A 7,555-nucleotide genomic window follows, 5' to 3' on the forward strand; every position below is an offset into this window, starting at 1 on the left:
AACGCTTACAAATCTGAGTGGTCGAGCTCTGGCCCGCGGCAGCCCCGCAAGCGTCACTTCACCAGGCCCTCAGTGCCCTTGCCACTCTCGGAGCAACCAATGACCAGCCGGCAGTTGTAATGGCAGTCCATGCTTCTCTCATGTTGGTTTGCAGGACCCCCCTGAGGTCAACAGCGAGTGGCATCGCAAGCTCTCTCTCTCTCTCTCTCTCTCTCTCTCTCTCTCTCTCTCTCTCTCTCTCTCTCTCTCTTTCCCGCACAATCTGCTTGCACGCTAAAAGGGGGGCTCCTGAGCATCGCGACTCAAGAGATCTTACTAGCTCTCCAGCCCTCACCCCCTGGCCTTGTCCATAGCATCACGACCTGGCATACCAGCGGTGGCTGAGCTTGCTCGAGGGCCGGGACCTGAGGGCGTAGAGTGCTAAGGAGAGCATGGGGAAGAGAGGATAAGTTCACAAAAGCCTAACCCAGGTGCCGACGTCCAAGTCCAGCGCGACGCAATGGAACAACTCCATGCCATCGAGATAAGTTTCACGCCTGCGATAGCTGATTGACGCGACACAAAACCCCCTGCCTAAATGCGGCTCAATGACGGCAACGTTGCCTCCCTTTCTCATCTCTTAGCGGCTGCTTGCACGCTAAAGGGGACCTCCTGAGCATCGCGCCTCAGGAACTCTTACTGGACCTCGGGCCGCTCACCTCCTTGCCTTCACCACGGCATCGCAACCTGGCATACCTGCGACAGCTGAAGCTTGCCTGGGGACCGGAACCTTTCAGCGTAGAGCATCGAGTCGTCGCGAGGTCAGAAAGGGGGAACCAAGACGGGACAGGACAAGCATGCGCACCATTTCATAATAAGGATAATATCAACAAAAGATATCACGGGCCCTTTACACGCCCCCACGGGGCATTTTTCTCAATTCCTCGCAAGGAACAAAAGACGCGACTCCTAAGGAGCCCTAACTACACATGCCTCCATGGCTGACACCGTCATCAACAGTGGGCCACGGGAGGCTGGCGCCAACCCCATCCAGATCAGCTGCGCCGGTGCCCTGACGCGGCCGCCTTGCTCCGGGAGCCATGCGAGCTCGGGGGCACATAGCTGTCGTTGCTCGTCTCCGGAGTCGCGAGGAGCTCGGGAGAGTCACTGGACTCCCAAGCATCGCTGCTGCTTCCAGAGGAGCCGTCGGGGAAGTGGGCAGGACCAGCCCTTGCCATGCCAGTGTCTTGACTGCCTCCTCCGGGGCAGCACTCCAGTCGGCGGCCTTCCGCATCGAAGACCTTGAAGAGCATTAAGGAGGCGCCGTCGTATTCAAAGTGAATTACGAGGGCGCCCCCTGTTCGGCAGACCCGGGCGACCTCGCCCCAGCCTTGGGTCATGAAGACCTTGCCCGCAGCAACGACTTCAACCTCCGCTCCGATCGCAGGGGAGCCACAGTCAGCATGCTGCAGCCAAAGCTCGAGAGGCCCCCTCGGCGACATCTCGAAGGCGAAGAATGTGGGGAAGCGGATCCAGGTGCTTGGAGGCATCGCAGCATGGAGCACAAGCTCGCGAGGAGAGTCTGCACCGTGGACTCCCGGAGCGAAGGCGCGCGCCGCCGTGGCTCGTCGGCCTCACCTGCGGCACGGGCGGCGATGCTCGCCGTTTGTTTCTTGAGGACCCTCTGCCAGGTGCAGGGGTAGCGGGAACCCAGGAGGAGGCCGTTCGTACCAGGGCCTCGTCGCGGCAGTGCTGAACCGGTCGCTTCTTTGGAGGGAACGGGTTGGACCCCTCCTGGGGGGCCTTTCCTTTCTCTGCGGCTGAGAATCGGCAGATCGACGCCATTGGAGTAAAGAGTAGAGGAGGAGCAAGGGAGAAGAAGCAGGCAGAACAAGGAGGGATGGACAACGGGGGCTCACGCCTTCCCGTACTTATAGCCCAAAGGAGACCAACCGTCGGCCTCCACGATCACAGGTAATGATGACTCTTTGTTGCATGCAGCAGGCTCTCGTCAAATCGGGCAGTTGCCGAGGCGGCGTGGGGAAGCGGAGACGCCCACGTCCAATCAAGTCGCCACGCGTCGCACAAGGCCTCAGGTTATTGGGGCCCGTGGCGTTCCACACTTGTCCTTTGGTTTCGCCACTAAGCCAAGTCCGAGCGCGCTTTGGGCCCGGGGGCTATTGTCAGCGTCCTAGATATGGGGGTATCCAGACTTGCCTACCTGCGGCCTGTGGCGTGCCTCATCAGTGGCCCAGTACGGCCTGTCTTCATCAACCCAAGTTCAAGACCCTCGCGAGGGGCCAAGCCTCACGGGGCGGATGATGCAAGGCCTCCTCAGGGGCGACCTCACCAGGCAGCTCACGAGGAGGCGGAGAGATGAAGGCAAGGAATGCGCACGACGCAAGCCATGACGATCGAGACCAGGCAGGTGCCAGGTGGGTGCTGGCCAGCGCAGGGTCCTTGTTTACTCTTTGGTGCTAAGTGGTGAGCGCAGGCGCGGAGTACCGAGGCATCAAGCAAAGGTTTCCATATCAGCGCAACAAGACCAGGACCAGAAGGATGGCAAGACGGAGGTCATCGTGGAGCCCAAGACGGTGTCATCGCCAGTGCCTTTGGCAGTCGAAGACCACCTTTATTCAGGATACCCTGTACTAGTTGTCCCCCTTCAAATCCCGCCATTGTGGAATCCCTTCCCGCTCAACATTTGGGAAGAGGACCAAGGCCTCTATAAATAGGGCTAGCCACCACCGTAGCAAGGGAGATCGATTCGGACTAGAACCACCCACGCCGGCACAAGAACACCTCCCCTCGTGAGGTTGTTCTTCCCCTTGTACTATTCCTCATCAGCCCATGAGGCAATCCACAGACCACACACTGGAGTAGGGTATTACACCACAATGGTGGCCTGAACCAGTATAAATCTCGTGTCTCTTGTGTTGTTCATCTTGTTAGCTTAGAATCGTGGCGAGGTTGTGGGAGTGGATCGGTAGTGAGAGGATCTCCGCATGCACCCCAGAGTTCAAACCTTAAGGGTTTTGCCGGAACCTGAAATCCGACACCCTCTCTTGGCAAGGGAGTATCCGGCAGTGGAGCATGATCTGGACCACATCAACCAGCTTCACGCCGGTCTCTATTATGATGTCGATGCGTTTATGCAACGACTTCGTGTGTGCGACACACCCCCAGTCTAGAGCCTTGGTGGTCCATCAGGCCATCCTGGTGGGGGGTCCGGACCTAAATGCAGGGGCCGCTCCACATGCGTCCTCCCTCGGCTCGGTGGTGTAGAACCACTCCTTTTGCCACATCCGGACAGTGTCGACAAAGTGACCATCCGGCCACTGGACCCTTATCAATTTACTAATCATGACCCCTCTGCAGTCCGCATGCTCAGCGCCAACCACCTTAGGCTTGACGTTGAATACCTCCAGCCGCAAACCAAAGTGTGGCCGAACTCGAAGAAGTGCTTCACAGACAACAATGAAGCTCGAGATGTGGAGAAGGGAATTGGGGGCTAGATTGTGGAAATCTATCCCGTAGGAGAACATCAACCCCCGCATGAAGGGGTGCATGGGAAATCCTAGCCCTCTAAGAAAATGGGGAAGAAACACGACCCTCTCGCCTAGCTGGGGCATGGGGATGATCTGGCCTTCTTTGGGGACCGATGAGCAACATTGGTCGGCAAATAGCCTGCGTCCTTCAGCTTCAAAATGTCCCCCTCAGTGACGCTGGAGGCCTTCCACTTCCCATTGGCTCCGGATCCAGCCATGGTCAAAGGTGGCAAAGGGGGATTCTTGTGGAAGTAGAGAGAAAGGGCGATGGTGCTCTAAAGGTCTACATAAGCGGGAGGTGGAAGAGGGCCTGAGATGCATACTATAGCAGCCCCCCCCCCCTCTATAGTCAATTGACAGGCCTGGGGTTTTCCTTTTCCCAAGTTGTTGGCTTCTCCACTTCCCGATATGCCTGCAATGTTATGGGCGGGGAGGGGAATCGAAATCATTAACCATATCCCCTGAAAAGCGGGACACAATCTCCGCCTAGAGGGGACGTGTCGAACATGGTGTTAGCCTCGAGCTGCGCTTCAAGAAATTGTAACTGCTCGGCGTTATAGCCAGACACGACTCTTCATTGAAAGAGAAAAAAGTTGTAAGATAAAGGCACTATTAGCGCTTGAACAATGTTTTTATTATTATCTTCGGTGTTGAGTAAAACTACTGTTTCTGATTTCGGACATCACTTGGTTCCAAACAGGGGAGAGACGTACTGAGGAACTCGCCCCGCAAGCTGAATACTAGTCGGATGCATGGATACCAGATACAAGTCTTGGCATTGGAAGCAAGTTCGGGGGGTACTGAGGGAGTCATGTACTAGGGGGTCCTCGGGGTGACGGCCCATTGTAGATGGGCCGGACTGGTGGAGCCGTATATGGAGCGGAGATCTATGAAGCCATGGTGTGCCCCCCAAGTCAAGAAGGCGCAACATCCCTTTAAACCCTTGTTGTAATCTATTTTCGGTAACCCTAACCCTATCGGTGTCTATATAAGCCGAGGGGGTAGTTATTAGGGTTAGAGCTACATTCATCACCTCATAGCCGTAGGGTTTAGCTCAGCTGATCTCAAGGTAGATCTACTCTGTAAACCACATTATACCTTCAATATAATCAAGCAGGACGTAGGGTTTTACCTCTTCGAGAGGGCCCGTACCTGGGTAAACATTGTGTTTCTTGTCCCTTGTTACCCATCGACCCTAGATCCACAGCTTGGGACCCCCTACCCCGAGGTCTGCCGGTTTTGACACCAACACATTGGTTCAGAAACCCATTCCCTTCCCACCTAAACCAACTAACAAAAAAATGATGAAGAATTTGAACGCTTTGTTGAAATGCTTAGGCTAGTCTTTTGCGTACCTGCTTGATGGATATTTTAAAGATGGCCCCTTATGCAATATACATGAAAGACATCATCACTAATAAAAGAAAGATACCTGAAGCTAAAATCTCCACCATGCTTGCCAATTATTCTTTTAAGGATGGAGTACCTAAAAAACTTGTAGATCCGAGAATACTAACTATACCTTGCTCCATCAGAAGAAATTATGTCAAAATTGCTTTGTGTGATTTAGGAGTTAGTGTTAGTGTGACGCCTTTCTCTTTATATAAAAGACATGACTTGAATAAACTCACACATACTGAAATATCTTTGCAAATGGCTAACAAATCAACTGCCATATCTATCGGTATTTGTGAGGATGTGCCCATTGTTGTTGCAAATGTTACCATCTTAACAGACTTTGTTATACTTGAGATGCTTGAGGGCGACAACATGTCGATTATCCCCAGTAGATCCTTTTTGAATACTGCAGGGGCTGTTATTGATTGCAACGAAAGCAAGGTCACTTTTCATATCAATGGTAATGAGCATACAGTGCAATTTCCGAAGAAAAAATTCCAAGTAAATGGTATTAATGTTATTGAAAAATCTCCGACACTCACTATTGGAAGTTTTCAATTACCTCTACCTACTACCAAAAATAAAAATGACATACTTATTGTTGGGTATATCCAAAATAAAATGCCATATTTTGTATATTTTCTGAATTTTCCATGCAATAAAAAAGGTGCCCAAAAATAAAAGTTCTCAAAATGCCCTATAATTTTAATACGATTTTTTCTGAATATTTCTGAATGTTTGGTGCAAATAACATCAGAGGGATGCACCTGGTGTCCACAAGACACTAGGGCGCGCTAGCAACCCAAGGCGCGCCATGGTGGCTTGTGCTCCCCATGTGGGTCCCCTCACTTACCCCTTTAGCACATGTCATCTCCTACCTCCAGAAAAAAAATCACCATAGCTCTCTTTCTCTCTCTCTCTCTCTCTATCTATCTCTCTCTCTCTCTCGTGTTCTTGCTCTCAAACCCATGGATTTCTATCTCTTTGCTCGAAGCTCTATTTCTGAAACTGTTTCAGGGGATGCTACTTGGTATGGGACTCCTCCATTGCTCCAATTAGTTTTTTCTTTAGTGGTTTCTATTTTGAATAATTAGCTACTCTTGGTGCTGCTGTAGATGGGTTTACATGTGTAATTCTTAGAGTTCTAAGTAGTTTGAATGCTTGTTATGGCCTCTAGGCATCCACATGAGTAGTTGCTATCAATCTTGTGAAGTTTTGTTGACAAAAATTCCGTGCCCCAAATTTCTTCAAAAATTGTTTGCGAATAGAAATGCTATTCTTTAGGAGTTCTTCAAAGAGGAGGTCTTTGGAGGCATCATCGAGCAGTGGCTTGATACGTCGGTCTTATGTTGAGCCAAGTGCAAGCTCAATGCGGGATGCCGCTATCAAATCATGCCTATGGTCGTGCAATAATTTCATGGTGAGTGCAGGTATTAAGGAAGAATTTGAGCAATATGTTCACAACACTAAGCTCATTCCCTACATCGAAGAGCTTTGACTGGAATTAAACGTTATAATCTTGGAACAATCGTTGCATGGAGGCTGCAAAGTAATGCTGAGAGTGGTCACTTTTATGGTGGGATTTATGCTTCTAGTTTAGCTAAAGAGGTTGGTGTGACACCTCTACCTAATGATCCCATTTTACCTACTCATTACTTAGACTTTGAGGCCATGAAGTGCAATAAGTTCCTTACGGGTACAATCACTGATTACACTTATAATTTGAGGTTCAATAAAGAACCCATTGTGCCTGTTGTTTTGCCCTCGCCTACTCTCTTTGATTATCACAGCAAAAGAAGATATTGTGTTCTTGAGAGTGATGCCCGCTTGTACAATGCGGAGGTCGAGGCTGCCCGTCGGGCTGAAGAGGCTGCACCAAGAGCCTCCATGAGCTACCATTCAGATCATTATCCATGCCGCAAATGGTGATTACCAAGCTAGACAAAGAGCCTAAGCTTGGGGGAGTACGTATTTCCACCGACATTATGTCCATGTTCACACATTTCATTCCAGTTGTCGGTGTTCACACTTTTTTATTGTATTATCCATGCTAGATTTATCTTCTCTCTTTCTTCTTGTGTGTCTGAAAAACTTTGAGAAAACCCAAAAATATCTGTTGCTTCTTTTTGGTTTTTCTTTCTAGTTTAATTAGTTGTAGTATTAAAAGAAAACCCAAAGATATTTACTTTTTCTTCTTTTGTTTGTTGGGAGTTTTCACATGTAAATAGTTTTTCTCGTTTTTGTTTTCCTTTTCTTTAATTTGCTTTATTCAAGAAAAATTAAAAACTCCAAAAAATATTTTAGTGTGTTTTTCTGAATTCTTTTCTTCTTATTGAGTCGTACCAAGGAGAAGACCATGATGAAAATGATGAGTGGCTCTCATATGTATTATTGTTGATCTAACAAAGAGCCCAAATTACCTTGTCTTCTCCTTTTGAATAAAATGTTTGCAGATTCCAGCTTAGTCCATGGCACTCTTGCACTATTATTATTTTCATAACATTTGGCCGTGCAAGTGAAAGGCAATAATGACGACAATTGATGAATTGGTTGTGGCAGGGAGAAGCGGGTATGTACTCAACTTGTTTTGTTTTTGTAAATATGTTTAACCTGGTATCCAGGATTCATCA

The sequence above is a fragment of the Triticum dicoccoides genome, chromosome 4B (genome assembly GCF_002162155.2).
Source record: "Triticum dicoccoides isolate Atlit2015 ecotype Zavitan chromosome 4B, WEW_v2.0, whole genome shotgun sequence".
NCBI classification, from domain to species: domain Eukaryota; kingdom Viridiplantae; phylum Streptophyta; class Magnoliopsida; order Poales; family Poaceae; genus Triticum; species Triticum dicoccoides.